This window comes from Pelodiscus sinensis, chromosome 15 (genome assembly GCF_049634645.1).
Source record: "Pelodiscus sinensis isolate JC-2024 chromosome 15, ASM4963464v1, whole genome shotgun sequence".
Lineage (NCBI taxonomy): Eukaryota > Metazoa > Chordata > Testudines > Trionychidae > Pelodiscus > Pelodiscus sinensis.
The window spans coordinates 18,077,111-18,094,168 of NC_134725.1; the positions used below are offsets into that span (position 1 = coordinate 18,077,111).

The 17,058-nt window shown below is 45.1% G+C and overlaps 1 long non-coding RNA gene across 2 annotated transcripts in view; it reads left to right on the plus strand.

The window, feature by feature from the left end:
* LOC112547737 (uncharacterized) overlaps window positions 1–17,058 on the plus strand; it is a 186,301-nt gene that overhangs the window by 37,305 nt on the left and 131,938 nt on the right. The gene's annotated exons all lie outside the window — the stretch shown is intronic.

Consider the following 17,058-nt stretch of genomic DNA (forward strand, 5'->3'; position numbering starts at 1 on the left):
AAGAAAAGTGAGATAAAGTCATGGAGGGTGGGTCCATGGAGTGCTATTAGCCAGGGGGTAGAAATGGTGTCTCTGGCCTCTGTTTGTGGAAGGCTGGAGATGGATGGCACAAGACAAATGGCTTGGTCATTGTCTTCGGTCCATCCCCTCCAGGGTACCTACTGTTGGCCGCTATTGACAGACAGGCTACTGAGCTAGATGGACCTTTGGTCTGACCCAGTGCGGCCATTGTAAACTCAGGGCTCAGGGTCGGGGGTCTCAGTGGGCCACTTTGATTTTCATGCAAACCTGCTCCTGGGTGGCCAGGCTGGCAGCTCTCCTGCCCTAGATGGCCACTTTCCTGTGCCTAGTGCGGAGGTTGTGGGTGAGGTCCACTATGTCTGCACTAGACCAGGCAGGCGCCCGCCTCTTGCGGACCTGGGCAGGCTCCCGGGAGCCACCAGCCTGGTCCCAGGAAGAGGCGGAGGGCTGGGTGGCAGCGGGTGGCTGGCTCGAGCTGTGCCAGGTGCACAGTCTGCTGGCTGGGTGCTGGCAGGCTTGCACCTGGCACGGGCACCGTAGCCAGCCTGTGCCCCTTTAAGGGCTCCAGGGCCGGGAGGGGGGCAGACGAGTTTCCCTGGTGGTGCCCAGAGTGGCCACCAGGGAAACCTGGGGAGGGCTAGCCTCCCACTAGTTCTAATTAAGTGGCTACGCAGCCCTTAATTCGAACTAGTTAATTCGAACTAGGCGTTAGTCCTTGTGGAATGAGGTTTACCTAGTTCGAATTAAGCGCTCCGCTAGTTCGAATTAAGTTTGAACTAGCGGTTCGCGTGTGCAGCGCCTATTAAAGTTCATTCTAACTAACGTCTGTTAGTTCGAATTAACTTTGTCGTGTAGACATACCCCCACAACTGGAAGCCCTAACCCACATACTGTATGCATAGTTACCTAGTCCCTGTTTTGAAGAGTGTGCAGTCTAAATACCCAAGATGAGCAATGTAGCGGAAGGGGAAACAGAGAAAAGGGAAGTGAGCTTCTCAAGGCATAGAGCAGGTAGGAGCTGAGACCAGAACTCACCTCTTTGGAGTGCTAGGCCACCACTTGATCCTCTGGGCCACACAAAATCCTGTCTAGAGCAAATGCTTGAACCATCTGTACCAACAGCTGTAGACTTTGCAGCGGATGGATTCAAATTCTGCAATCACCACTTTTCTCCAGCTTCTCCATGGGAAAAATGAGGTAAGTAGAAATATAGAATATCCTGGAGCAGTTTGGGCTGGGGATACAGGACCATCTTTACTTTCAGTGACTCTGCTCATGCAGGATAGACTTCCCCAAAGGCCCAGCAGTACCACAGCATTCCAGATTGTAACTTCAGCAGCAGGCAAGTAGACATCGGAGCTATAGTTCCTTTAAGTGGACTAATCATTTTAAAAGGATTTCCAAGGCTGGGAAAACTTTTCATACTCCCTCCCAAGTGGACCTCTGATGTAGATGTAGAAAACAGCATGGGAATCTATTATCAACTTTTCTGTTTTTTCTTTGATTTATTCTTCTTCTAAAAACACTTAAAAATTAATTTAGCACCAGGGAAAGTGACAGATTAACAGCCCTTGAGACCTCTGTTTATCTGCTGAACAGAGAGTTGTTGTGCAAAATTCTCCACCCTGCCCTCTTAATGTGCCCCCACCCTGACCTAGAGGTCTACCACCTGCAGGGCTGAGGAGATATTCAGTCACCACAGCCCATCATGACTCTTCCGAGAATTACCAGTTAGTGTCACTTTCAGCTTCGGTTTCATGACCTGGAAACAGAGATCTGGATGAAGATCCACCCATTCATTTCACATGGGCCATTCAGCAGCCATAGGTAATAACTTGTCTCTCCGGAGATATTGAGAGAGTCTGGGGTTTGTCCCAACAGCAAAAGTAAAGTTCTGCATAGCTTGATCCCAGGGGCTATTCTAAGTCCACCTTCCTTTCCTATGTATTTTAATTAATGTCATGAGTCCTGATCCACTTCTCACTGTTCCCTTTCCCACCTTCCTCCCCCAGAGATAAAAAATGTTAAATATAATGAGATCAGAATGCAAGAGGCAATAATATCTATGGGTACGTCTACACTACAACGTTAATTCGAACTAACTTAGTTCGAATTAGTTAATTCGAACTAAGCTAATTCGAACTAACAGATCCAGACTAAAAAATTAGTTCGAATTAGCGTTTTGCTAATTCGAACTAGCATGTCCACATTAAGTGGACCCTGAACCGGGGTTAAGGATGGCCGGAAGCAGTGCCGGCAGGGCATCAGAGGAGGACTTAGAGCGTGGAGATGCTGTCTCAGGCTAGCTGAGGGCTGTGCTTAAAGGGTCCCGACCCCCACCCCGGACAGACAGTTTTCAGGGGTGCCCTGCTTGTAAAGCAGTCCTGTCTTGGAGTGCCCGGACTACCCACACTGGGCACATCACAGCACTCGGCTGCACTTGCCGCAGGCTGCCATCTGGGGAGAGGGGGCAATTGGGGGGCTGCAGGAGAGCTTCCACCCCCAGAAGCCCGCAGAGCCAGCCCAGTCCTCCCCATCGGGGGCTCGTGCCCCATTCCTTCCTCACCTTCTTCCACTTACCCTTCCTTAGCCCCTCTTCTTGATGTACAAAATAAAGATAACGTGTCTTCCAAAGTGGAATCTGTCTTTATTGAACAAAACTGGGGGAGACTGGGAAAAGGAGGTGGGAGAGGGGAAGAGAGAGGCTGGGAGAGGGGAGGGCAACTAAAATGATCAGGGGTTGGGAACAGGTCCCATATGAAGAGAGGCTAAAGAGACTGGGACTTTTCAGCTTAGAAAAGAGGAGACGGAGGGGGGACAGGATAGAGGTCTCTAAAAGCAGGAGTTGGGTGGAGAGGGTGCATACAGAAAAGTTCTTCATTAGTTCCCATAAAGAAGGACTAGAGTACACCAAAGGAAAGGAATGGGTAGCAGGCTTCAAACTAGTAACAGAAAGTTGTTCTTCACAAAGCAAAGAGTCAAGCTGTGGAACTCCTTGCTGCAGGAGGCTTTGAAGGCTAGAACTAGAACAGAGTTTAAAAGGGAAGTGAGATCAAGTCATGGAGGCTGGGTCCATGGAGTGCTATTAGCCAGGGGGTAGGAGTGGTGTCCCTGCCCAAGGTTTGTGGAAGGCTGGAGAGGGATGGCACGAGACAAATGGCTTGGTCACTGTCTTCGGTCCATCCCCTCCAGGATCCCTAGGGTTGGCCACTGTCAGCAGACAGGCTACTGGACTAGATGGACCTTTGGTCTGACCCAGGACGGCCATTGTAAACTCAGGGCTCAGGATCGGGGGTCTCAGTGGACCCCCTTGATTCTCTTGCACACCTACTCCTGGGTGGCCAGGATGGCAGCTCTCCTGCCCTAGCCGGCCACTTTTCTGTGCCTAGTGCGGAGATCGTGGATGAGGTCCACGATGTCCGCACTAGCCAAGGTGGGTGCCCGCCTGTTGCGGTCCCAGGCAAGCTCCCGGGAGCCGCCAGCCTGGTCCCGGGAAGAGGGGAAGGGCTGGGGGGCATCGGGTGGGTGTCTCGAGCCATGCCAGGTGCAGAGTCTGCTGGCTGGGTGCTGGCAGGCTTGCACCTGGCACGGGCACCGTTGCCAGCCCATGCCCCTTTAAGAGGTCTGGGGCCGGGAGGGGGTCAGACAAGTTTCCCTGGTGTTGGCCAGAGTGGCCACCAGGGAAACCTGGGGAGGGCTAGCCTCCTACTAGTTTGAACTAGCTAGTTCGAATTAGGCTTAATCCTCGTGGAATGAGGATTACCTAGTTCGAACTAAGCGCTCCGTTAGTTCGAATTAAATTCGAACTAACGGAGCGCTAGTGTAGCGCCTATGAAAGTTAGTTCGAACTAACGTCCGTTAGTTTGAACTAACTTTGTAGTGTAGACATACCCTGAGAGGTTATCTTCAGTGCAAGAGGCCCATGTCCACATGCTTGGCTACCTACAGTTAGGCAGTTAAATCTGTGTAATTGTAGTCTGGTTGTCAAAGATGCTGAACAGCTGGAGCTCCCATTGACTTGTGCAGATTTGTGAATTCTCAGAGCCTCTGCAGATCAGGACACTTTTATTTATGGGCCTTAAACACAAATTGAGTAGCCTAAATTTAGGCATCCAGGTTTGCAAAACTTGATCTCTGGTAGAGAAATTAGCCTTCTGTCCTCCGAGAGTTCTAGAATTCCCCACACCGCTTCCCCACTAATTACTTTTCGGATCCCACATTTTAAAAAGCTTATGTTTTGCCTTCATCCTGGACACATTGTTAGAATCATCCATACACGTTCTAGGTCTCTAGCCTTGTGGCAGGACAAACATTTTAAAGAGGGTCATAGTGTTGGTTTTTTTTTGGCAGGGTGTATGTGGAACTCTCAGACTTCCAACCCCTTTTTGCTCAATATTTTGTGTCAGGTTGCCAGAAACAAACTAATAAGACCAGATTTCAATTATTAATGCTACCACAGATTCTCTCTGCTAACTTAGGATGTGACTTTCCTAGACATTTATTTTGTTTTTGAACTACCTCCTCTCTGAGACCGTGGGGACAGGAGCTGGGATAACTAGCTGGGAGGCCATGGTGTTGAATCCATTTGGCTGGTGTGCCCAAGGGGCCTTCCGTCATCATGGGCTTCACGTGGAGTAAAGGCATCTCCATTCATTACACCTGGTGGCACTGAGGAATTTTACCAGGCATGAGTTACTTGGAACGCCCCATCTCTCGTCTCTGTCTGAGACAGCGTAGGGTATGATCTTCCCTCTCCCCTTTGCTCCAGAAGGGCCTCTGGGCCAGAAATTCAAGTACGTCCATAATTATGTTTGAAAGGTAAAGAACTCGAGAGAAGTGTCACATCTGCCTCCAACATTCCCTTAATTACCTGCAATGGACACTACAGCTTCAAAGGCCACCCAGATATTGTGTGTGTTTACTATAAACACAGCAGTTGTTATGGGTTATAGGGGTGGCCATTTAGCTGGCTGTTGATGAACCCTGACATCCTTGCCTGAGAGCAGATCACTCACTTTGTGGGAAAATTTGTTCAAGGGCTTGTGCAGAAAACTCAATGAAGGAATATCATGGCATCTTCCCCAGATCCCTGCCCCTCCATTCCCAGAGGCTGCAGATTCCTTAAGCTGTGCATGAATCCTGAGGGATCTGCAGGAAGCCTGCAGAACGAATTAAGCTAATTCGAAATAACGCATCTATACACAAAAATTATTTCAAAATAGCGTTTTGCTATTTCGAAATAGCACATCCACACTGAGTGGACCCTGAACCGAAGTTAAGGCTGGTCGGAACTAGTGCCGGCAGGGCATCAGGTTAGGACTTAGTGTGTGGGGCTGCTGCCTGAGGCTAACTGAGCTCCGTGCTTTAAGGGACCCTACCCCCACCCCAGACAGACAGTTCTCAGGGTTCCCTGCTTGACTGTCTACCTCAATGAGGGACAGCAAAGCAGTTCTGTCTTGGAGTGCCCTGAGTTCCCGCACTCAGGACACCACAGCACTCAGCCACATGGAGCCAGAGCTGTCCCTGGGCACACCGGTGCCTCTCGTGGGGTTGTTACCATCAGTCTGGCTGTACTTGCTGCAGGCTGCCATCTGTGGGGGTCCATCGGGGGGCTGTCAGGAGGCCCTGCGGGAGAGCGTCCACCCTGAGGAGCCCTCAGAGCCTACCTGGTCCTCCCCACCGGGAGCTTGTAACCAATTTTTCCCTCATGTCCTTCCACTTACCCCTCCCTAGCCTCCCTTCCTGATGTCAAATAAAAGACATGTATGTTCAAAAATAGAAACTGGCTTTATTGAACAAAACTGGGGGGAGGGATGAACTTCTGGGGAGACTGGGAAAAGGAGGTGGGAGAGGGGTAGAGAGAGGGTAGGATAGAGGAGGAGGACCCTGGGAGGAGGGAGCTGGAAGGGGGAAGCAAGGGGAAGAAGGGGGAGGGAAAGCTCAGGTCTCGGGGTTGGGGGGGTCTTGCCGGACAACTTGACTTTCATGCAAACCTGCTCCTGGGTTTGCATGTGGCCTTTGGTGGCCAGGCTGGCAGCTATCCTGCCATAGACGGTTGCGTTCCTCCATCTAGTGCAGAGATCATGGACGTTGGGGGCATCCCCCCAAACCTGAATAAGGTCCATGATCTCAACCCTGGACCAGAAAGGCCCCCACCTTCTCCAGCTCCTGGAAGACTCCTGGGAGCTGGCAGACTGCTACTGGGGAGCAGTGGAGGGCTGGCTGCCAGTGGCTTGCTGGCTAATGTTTTGGGGCCACTGGGTTAGGGGCCCAGGTGGCCACTGCTGGCTCTGGGCTGGTAGGCTTGGAGCTGGCACAGGCACAGTGGGCAGGGTCTACCCCTTTAATAGCTCTGGTGCTGGGGGAGAGGAGAGGAAGTTTTCCTGGTTGTGCCCAGAGTGGCCACCAGGGCTCCCTGGGAAGGGCTGGAGAACCCCTATTTCGAATTAAGTGTCTATACGGCACTTAATTCGAAATAGCTATTTTGAATTTGGTGTTACTCCTCGTAGAATGAGGTTTACCAAATTTGAAATAAGGGCTCCACTATTTCGAATTTATTTCGAAATAGCGGTTTGCCTGTGTAGACGCTATTAACGTTAATTCGAAATAACTGCTGTTATTTCAGATTAACTTTGTAGTGTAGACATACCCTAAGAGCTAATCTTTGAAAAGCCTGCCAACCAAACATCTACAGTACTTGCTAGATTGTTTTTCTCAAAGACTTGCTAATACTTCTGGAAACACTAACTGACATTGTCTCAACACAAGATGTACTATTTCTATACAATGTAAATGTTCATATACTGCCAGTATCTGTGAGCATAGTTATAACATGTCTTGATATAATAATATTGCACAAACGTAACACAGGATTTGTTCTTCTGCTCTGTAGGATATGTCTACACTTCAAGCTAGCTATATGCCCATTGAAAGCATACTCAGGACAATAGTTGCTCACTCCACTGTGACTACACTTCTGTTTTTAGTTTGCTAGCACAATCAGATCTAGTGCAGGTATGTCTCTCAGAGCTCAAAACTATACCTTCCAGCCTGAAGTGTAGACAGCCTTTATTACACATTAGAGCCAAGAACAATAATTCTGAAAAGAGACCTGGACATGGTTCTGTAGGAGAAAAAGGAGGAGGTGTTGTAATAATTTTCATAGAAGATAAAATACTAAATTGTCTGTGTAATAATTAAGGGTCTGGACAGACTGATTTGCTGGAGGGGCAAGAGTTATTTGAAAACCTAGGCCTAGCAACAATGAAAATCTAAAGAAACAAATAATTAGATTTCAAATACCAAGGAGGAAAATAATTGTTTAGGGTGATACTGTGGACTATGATGAGGAATAATTTGATAAAATGAAGGCAATGAAAATGTAGGCTGAACAGAGGGAGAATCTCAGAACAGTATGCTTTATCAGACTGTTGATTGCTTCCCAAAGAAAGTGACATTAGAAGAAATTAGAAGTAATCGAGTGGATGCTAGCAAAGACGTGGCCGGGAGAGGGGAGTAGAAATTGTCCTTGGCACTAGGAGATAGCCGATGTGAGCTTGTTCTTTTCATTTTCCAGATTCTCCAGCAACCACAGAAAAGTTCGGATCAGAACAGTTAAATGCTTCTGCTCCCTTGTAATCTAACCCATTTCCTGCATGGCCAATAGTTCTGCTGCCCTGTCAAGTTGCAATGGGCCAGCTGGAGCAGGTGTCAGCTGTGATGTATCAGTGCAGATTTCTGTGAGCAAGCACGAGAGCCTCTTTAATCACACTGAGACTTCTCTTGTCAGTTTCCTACTCTGGAGACCTCCGATCTGCTTCTGTGTGTCCAACGAAGTCTGGAAGCCATGTTACTGTCTTTGTTAAGGCCAGAAGGGAGCACTGTATCATCTAGTCTGGCTTCCTGAAGCACACAGGGCATTATATTTCACCCAGTTACCCCTGCTCTGCTAAGCCCAATAACTGGCGTTTGACTAAAGCAGATCTTCTAGAAAAGTGTCTCATTTTGATATGAAGACATCAACAGATGGAGAATCCACTGTCCTGTTGTTCATGTATTTCAATTGCTAATTATTCTCACTATCAAAAATGTGCACCTAATTTCTCATTTGAATTTGTCTGGCGTCAGTATCCAGACACAGGTTCTTGTTATGACTTTTTCCACTAGAGATGAAAGAGGTCTTTAGTAACTGGTACTTTCTCCCTGTATTTATACATGGGAATCAAGCCATCTCTCAGTCTTGTTGTGCATACTCTAAACAGGCTGAGCTCTTTGTTTCTCACTGTAAGGCATTTTCTAAAGCCCCTGAGTCATTTGTGTGGTTCTTTTCCTGCACCCTCTCCAAGTGTTCAACATCTGTAAGTTTGCAGATGATACCAAACTGGGTGGGGTTGCAACTTCTTTGGAGGATAGGGACATAATTCAAAATGACCTTAGCAAGTTAGAGAAATGGTCAGAGGAAAACAGGATGAGGTTTAATAAAGAGAAATGCAAAGTGCTCCACTTAGGAAGGATTAATCAGTTCCATACATACAAGATGGGAAGCGACTGTCTAGGAAGGAGCATGGCGGAAAGGGATCTAGGGGTCATAGTGGACCACAAGTTGAATATGAGTCAACAGTGTGATGCTGTTGCAAAAAAAGCAAATATGATTCTAGGTTGTATCAACAGGTGTGTTGTAAGCAAAACTCGTGAAGTCATTCTGCCGCTCTACTCTGCACTAGTTAGGCCTCAGCTGGAGTACTGTGTCCAGTTCTGGGCGCCACATTTCAAGAAAGATGTGGAGAAATTGGAAAGGGTACAGAGAAGAGTGACAAGAATGATTAAAGGTTTAGAGAACATGACCTATGAAGCCAGGCTTCATGAACTAGGCTTGTTTAGTTTGGAAAAAAGAAGATTAAGGGGGGACATGATAGCGGTTTTCAAATATCTAAAAGGGTGTCACAAGGAGGAAGGAGAAAATTTGTTCCTCTTGGTTTCTGAGGACAGGACAAGGAGTAATGGGCTTAAAGTGCAGCAGGGGAGGTTTAGATTGGACATTAGGGAAAAATTCCTAACTGTCAGGGTGGTCAAATATTGGAATAAATTGCCAAGGGAGGTGGTGGAATCTCCCTCTCTGGAGATATTTAAGAACAGGTTAGATAGACATCTGTCAGGGATGGTGTAGACGGAGCTTGGTCCTGCCTTGAGGGCGGGGGGCTGGACTCGATGACCTCTCGAGGTCCCTTCCAGTCCTATTATTCTATGATTCTATGATTCTTTTAAAAATGTGGATGCCAGAACTGGACACAATATTCTAATATCAGTCTCACCAGTGCCACATATAGAGAATCACTCCGCGGCTCCTATTCATGATGAGTCCTCTAATACTTAGTTCTGCCATGAGTGCAGGGGATGAGATTAGATGATCTCTCAAGGTCCTCTCCAGTCCTACAATTCTATGATTCCCCTGTTACACATCCCAGGATCACATTAGCTGTTTTGCCACAGCATCATGCCAGGAGCTCATGCTCAGTTGCTTGTCCTAAATTCTTTTTTGTGTTACTGCTTTCCAATATACAGTCCTCCAATCAGTGTATTCCTTGTTTCTTGAGGTAAAACTTTGCTTTTGGTTGTTTAAAAATGCCCTTTGTTTGTATGGGCCCAGCTTACAAAGTGATGCATGTCACTCTATATCACTGCCTTGGCATTGTCATTAACACCTTCTCTGCCAATCCTTGTTTCAGCCACAAATTTTATCAGCTGTGCTGTTAAATTTCCATTCAGATCATTCACAAAAATGTTGAATAGCATCGAGACTAATACCTATCCTTGTGGAACACCATTAGAAATGTCCCCATTCAATGATGATTCTCCATTGACAACTACTCTTTGAGATCTGTCAGTTAGCTAGTTCTTAATCCATTTAATGTATGCTACACTGATATTTTATATTGTTTGGATTTTGAATCAGAATGCTGTGAGAATGTTACTATGAGAAATGCTGGACAAAAAGTCTAAGTACATTACAGTTATCTTTATCAACCAAAGTGATCATCTCATCAAAAAGTGAAATCAGGTTTGTTTGCCAAGACCTATTTTTCAATAAAACCAGACTGACTGACATTACAGCTGGTTCCCGGGTTGTGAATGGTTGACTTATGACCGTTCGCATTTACGACCAAAGCTGTTGTAAATGGTGGACCCCGAGTTACGAACAGCACAGTCATGTGTAACTCTATGGGGTCCAACTTACAAACAAACCGAGTTATGACCAATTTCTTGGTCTGTAACTGGTTTGTAAGTTGGGGAGAGGATGTAATATATATTTTCTATCCTTTAATTCTTTATCACTTGAAATCCGTGTAAGTTTTTCCAGAATTCTGCCCAGAAAGATATCAGGCTAACTAGCCAATCATTAAATGGGTCATCCTGTTCACCACTTATAAAAACTGGCACAACATATCTTCTGGAACTTCACTGGTATTCCAAAATTTATAAAACATCTAAACCCCTCAGCCTAATCTTTTAGGACTCTTGAGTGCAAATTATCTAGGCCTGGTGATTTTAAAGTGCTTATTCCTACTAGATATTGTAGTTACTGATGGATGGGAAAATGTTTCATCTTCCTTCTGTGATATGAGTACTTCATCCTACATCTTTCCAAATACTAGACAAAAATGGATTTTGGACAAGTCTGCATTTCCTGCATCATTATTACCAATGTCAGTTACATTTGAGAAAGTGAGGGAAGGGAATGGGAAGCAAACTGCACTATGAAATAAGTTGCAATGATGCATTGGTCTGAGAATGTTTATTAGCCTGTATAATGAGGGGAGGGATAGCTCAGTGTTTTGAGCATTGACCTGCTAAACTCAGGCTTGTGAATTCAGTCCTTGAGGGGATCCATTTAGGGATCTAGGGCAAATCTGTCAGGGATTGTATTTGGTCCTGCCCTGAGGACAGGGGACTGGACTCAATGATCTCTCAAGGTCCCTTTCAGCTCTATGGGTGTGTCTAGACTACATGCCTCCATCGACGGAGGCATGTAGATTAGCCAGATCGGCAGAGGGAAATGAAGCCGCGATTAAAATAATCGCGGCTTCATTTAAATTTAAATGGCTGCCGCGCTCTGCCGATCAGCTGTTTGTCGTCAGATCGGGGCAGTCTGGACGCGCCGCGCCAACAAAGAAGCCTTTCTTGATCGGCACAGGTATGCCTCGTGAAACCAGGTTTACCTGTGCCGATCAAGAAAGGCTTCTTTGTTGGCGCGTCGCGTCCAGACTGCCCCGATCTGCCGACAAACAGCTGATCGGCAGAGCGGGGCAGCCATTTAAATTTAAATGAAGCCGCGATTATTTTAATCGCGGCTTCATTTCCCTCTGCCGATCTGGCTAATCTACATGCCTCCGTCGACGGAGGCATGTAGTTTAGACGTACCCTATGAGATTGGTATATCTCCATATATTATTATACAAATCCAGTTGTGATTGACATCAGTGAGCACGTTCATGGGTGCTATCGAACTTATGTTTCTGTTCATTTGGGATTAGGTGAATTGTCTGGCTGCTGGCTGAAAGATCATTATTTTGGATGTTCTGTCCTGCGGGTGGGTTTTGTTTTTTTTCTGACAAAGAGCAGTTGGGTTATGTTTTGTCTTCCCCTTCTCCCAAGCCCTTTTTTTTGGGAAGAAATAGCATTCTCTCTGGTTGTTAAGCAATTCTCTCTAGCCCCATTTTTTTCATTTCCTAAGGGGGAATGATGTATTTGGTCATGTCTAAAGAGCTTTCCAGCTGTTTTTAACATGAAGACAAAAAGAGTTTGGAGACAGAGTCATTGATAATGTGGGAGATGAGACTGAGGCTTTGGGGACTTTTAAAACAAACAAATAAAATTGGCTCTTTATTGGCGTGCATTGCTGAAACATTCATAATATGGAGCCAACTGGTCATCCATTGGCATGGAATCAATGAAAGCACTGAGAGGGCAGGTTCTCAGTGTGTATAAATCAGCATCACCCATTAACTACAGTTGGAGCTGTGCTGATTTACACTTGCGTAGAATCTGGCCCAGCTTCTTACTATTAAATATATTGAGATCTATTTATCTGTATCAAATACACAAAAAATTCTCGTCTAATAAATTCTAAAAAAGTTACATGGACGATTTAGTATCTTACATTTAATTTCTGTAAAGAGCTGAGATTCGGTAACAAAGTCCACAAGTGGCCTCCTTTCCACCCTTTGCTCTTTGAGAGTTGAGCTCCCAGCTTGGCAGCTAATTGGTTGCATTTGTTTTGCTTTCCTTTATTTCTCCCCTTCCTTCTGAATTCCCCCCAAGCAAACCAGCTCAAACTCTCCCAGCAGCACTCAGTCTATGGTTTTAGGGCATAGCTGTCATTCCATTAGGCTTGGCTGGGCCTGCGTTAAAGCGTGTCATACAAATTGAGGGGATCCAGTCTATTGACAGACAGATATTTAGCATGTAATTGCACTGAAAGTGCAATACAAAAGCTCTGGGAGGTAAAGGAATGGGGGATTTAGATTGCATGAGACCTAATTAGAGTGAGGTTTGGACTCTTTTTCTAAAGCTCATTTGAGCTCCATAACAACAGGTGTCATGGAAAGGCACAAATACATCATACTGGAGCTACTGGCCTCGTCCATTATTCCTCCTCCATACTCTGCTTGTGCCCCTGCAGAAACATTGTTTGGTGTGATATCTATTACAGAGCAAGAGAAAGTGCTCTATAGGCTGATGTATGGTTCTCAGCCATTCTGTCACACACTGCTTCTATTGGAGACAGTTCTCAGAGGAAGCAAAACTACAAGTATTCTGCTTGTCCAAACATAGCCTCTTGCCCCGTAAGTAGCCTTGCCCAGGCAGAGATGCATCCCAGTTTTGCCATGTGGGCTATACACATTTTTGCTTATAAGGGATGGAATGTAAATGTACAGGAGAATTAATTGGCAGTAAAGAAAATAATGGGCCTGATCAATTACTGCTCTGTCTGCCAGCAGTCAGTCACTAAGGAGGAATTCCATCTCTGTGGGGAAACTCCAGCCACTTCCTTCAAGGGCAAAGGAGCCATTTGATACTGAAGCCAGTCTCCCCCTCTCTCGAGCCATGCCAGAGTTTGCAGCTGCCTCATTTACTCTGAGTCATTCTCCCAGTGTCTCTAGGAAGCAGGGGAAGAAGACTGAGCCCCATTTAGAGAGGGGGAGAGAGAGGAAACAAAAAGTTATGGCTGAAATTTCTTCCCAGTGACCTCTGCTGATGGGAGTGTCTATTTTTTGTGCCAACGTGAGGCACCTAGTGCTTTGAAAAGTGTTAAGCTCTGGCAGCTCCCCTGGATTTCAAATGGCCTTGAACCCATTGGAAGTGAGGCACCTAGGTGCTTCTGAAGGTCCCACCTGGTACCGAGGTACATCTTGAGATGTAAACATTTCTGAAAATCTGCTTTAGAGCCTAAGAACTTGTCCACAAGGGAAGCTAGGGTGCAGTAACTATTGCACTTGTACCTATTCTGCACTAGATACTCCAGGCCTTTCCTCTATGTAGACCATCCTGAAGTCTAACTGAAAGTCAATAGGACTTAGATTCCTGAGACCCAGATCCTCTAAGGCAGTGTTTCTCAATAATGATCACCCTATGGATCAGTGCCAGTTCCTGAGATCTCTCTGACATGGTTTAGGAAGGCAACAAGCCAGTCCTCGTCATCAGAAAGGTCCAGAAACCCTGTTCTAAGGTATAGAAATGCCTAACTTCCATTGGTTTCAGTGGAAGTTTGGCCTGGATCCTCAAAGGGAGTTATGTGCCTAAAGCACTTTTTTAAATAATGGGGCTTAGGCTCCTAAGTCAGGGCAGCACCATGAGTTAGTGGCAGAGATGCAAAACAGAATTCCATATTCCTAATAGCCCATGCCTTGCTATAACCCACTACATGGTATTCCCTAAAGGAATGTTACTGAATATCTATGTCTGAGGCCCCTTAATTATCTTAGGGTGTAATGGTTAGTTGTGTGAAAAAGCACAGAGGGGCTTAGAAAAACAATCTGTACTGGAACCAACCAAGTGATCTCCTAAAACAGGGATGGCCAACCGGTTAGAGATGAAGAGCCAAAATAGTGGTGGATAGAGTGCGAAGAGCCACATATTATATATTTATTTTTAGATAGATAGATAGATAGATAGATAGATAGATAGATAGATAGATAGATAGATAGATAGATAGATAGATAGATAGATAGATTACACAAAATATAGTGATAAAAATTACATTACAGGACATTCCAGACAAGAGCCCTTCCTCAGCTGTGTTAACTAAGTTGACAAACAAGTTGTTATTTCAAATTTATTCCAGAAGATTCCAAAGGGCTCCGAAGTTCCAAGGCTGGGTACAATGGAGAGAATGACAAACTAAATTTGTTGAGATCTATGTGAGAGCAAGTTACAACTCCAAAAATGTTGTCAATATACCTCTGGAAGAGATTGGGTTTGCTTCCAGAAAACTGTTGAAAAAACATCTTCTCAACAAATCCCACAAATAGACAGGTATAAAAAAGTTCCATTTTAGTGCCCATACTAACACCTCTTACTTGAGAACAGAAGTTTGAATTAAAAGTGAAGCAATTCAATGTAAGCACAAGTGCAGCCAGTCTTAAAAGAATGTCAGTAGATGGGTTCTTAACAGTTTGATCAGTGAGGAAAGATAAACCACAATGTTATTTCTTGCCTTGCATGTTACAGTTTTTGACTCAGTGGGACTTTTGGCAATCCTTGTTTTCAACAATCCTCTTCGAGTCGGGCTTGTATTTGGTTGAGGCCACTCAAAGTAATTCCCTCACGTGTGTGTCAGTTAGAATAGATCAATGCTTCAATTTCACTTGTTTCAATGTAGAAAAAGCATACTCAAAACAGTGGTGGCCCATCAATACAGGTGAACTAGGCAGTTGCCTTGGGTGCCAAGATAAACGGCCGTTGAGGGCTTTGGAGTTGGGGATGCCGATTGCGCATTTCGGCTAGGGCACCAGTTGCCAGCAGCTCGTCTAGGGCCACTCCTGCTCACAAAGATACAAACATTGACAATAGTCTGAGCACAATCCATTTAATATTGGGGTATTTTTCCATCGGTACAATTTTCCAGAACTCAAGAGTGCTTTCCTTTAGAAAAGACTTCAATCTATTGTCCCCTGACAGTTCAGCTGCTTCAGCTGTGACTAACGGGACTTTCAGACAGTCAGCCTCCGCAGTGAAAGGGTCAACCAGGAATGTAATCTGTGGCCTTTTCAATTGTAGATCATAGAATCTTTCCACAAAACTATCCTGAAGTGTTGCATACTGTGCTATGCTTTTTTTTTTTTCTCTCTCCAAGGCTTCAGCTGCTTGTAGACCTGCATTTAACAATGAGGAAAAGTGTGTTATTTCTCACCTTTGAAGTTGTGCCTTGAACAGCTTGAGTTTGTTAACAAATAAATGCAAATACACTTTGCACCAGGTCAGGCAGCATCTTCAGTTTTCCAGGATAAGTCTGTCCAGATGACACAGCATGTCCACCAGAAAGGCCAAATTTAAAACCCAATGTGAAGCTGAGAGCTTGGTATATTCCTTATGCTTCTCTTCCATGAACAGTTTCACAAAGTCCAAAAGTTTTAAAAAAAGAAGCAGCGCTTTGCCTTTTGAAAGTCACTTTATAGTACAGTACAGTGGCAAGTCTCCTGGAAGATCTTGGTCAAGCTCAGCAATGATATTCTTAAATTGTTTGTGGTAAAGAGCATGTGTGCAAATATAATTGACAATTTCTAGCACAGGTTTCATTACGTGGTCTAAATTCAGGTTTTTAGACACCAGTTGCTCCTGATGGATGATGTAGTGAAATGTCCAGAACTCAGGGAACTTGTTGTCAGCTCTACATAGACCCATAAGTTTATTCACAGATCCCATCATAGACGGCACCCCGTCAGTTGCTATTGCTGCAAGTTTCAATAAGGGAAGATTTTTTTTTGCAAACACCTCCATCACTGTTTCTTTCACGTCAATGCCAATGGTTCTGACTTTTAATGGTATGATATCCAGGAGTTCTTCACTGATTACAGAATCCTCTGACACAGTCTGTACAAATATTGCCAATTGAGGTTCGTCCTGTACATCACAAGACTCGTCCAGTGAGATACTGAGGTACTTGCATTTCTGAAGATCTGAATACAAATGTGATTCAAGTGCATCAATTATGTCAGATATTCTGTGTTCAATTGGATGGCGTAAGAGTTGAAGGTCTGAAACCATTCTTTTCAGATTGTATTTTTTGGAGACAAGGGAGAAACAACATCTAAAAGGCATTTTTTAACAAACTCGCCTTCATTGTAAGGTTTTTTAGCGCGGGCAATATTCCAAGCAACTTGACATGAGGCAAGTGTAACTGGCTGAGAGTGCTTGGAAAATTTACAGAACATTCCAGTCTGTTTTTCTGTTTGACTTTTCAAAGTTTTTAGTTTGTGAGTGTGTAGTTCAGTACCTTTTGGAAATTCCCGATCGATGTTAGCATGGTGTGTTATGAAATGGCGCTGGAGATTTGAACACTTGAAATGTGCTAATGAAGTCTGGCATATCACACAGAGTGGTTTGCCATTATGTTCAATGAAAAAAATATGAACTTTACCACTCCGTTAAGAATGTTCTGTGTTCTTCATATTTGCGCTTATTTTTACATTTTACTTCCATATTGAAAGAGGATTACCACAAGCTGCAAATTAAAAAGAAAATATCGGACACTGCTAAACATCTCACCAACAAAATGTGTTCCCCTCTCTATTCCCCTCCTCTCCATCATTTGCTGTCCCCAGCCCTTACTCACTCTCACTGGGTTGAGATAGGAGGTGCAAGCTCTGGGGTGGGAATGAGGGATTTGGTTGTGGGAAGGGGTGAGAGGTGCAAATTCTAAGAGATGATTTGGGTGCAGGAGGAGGTGGAGAAGGGGATGCTGGCTCAGGGTATGTCTACACTATCCTCCTAGTTCGAACTAGGAGGGTAATGTAGGCATATCGCACTTGCAAATGAAGC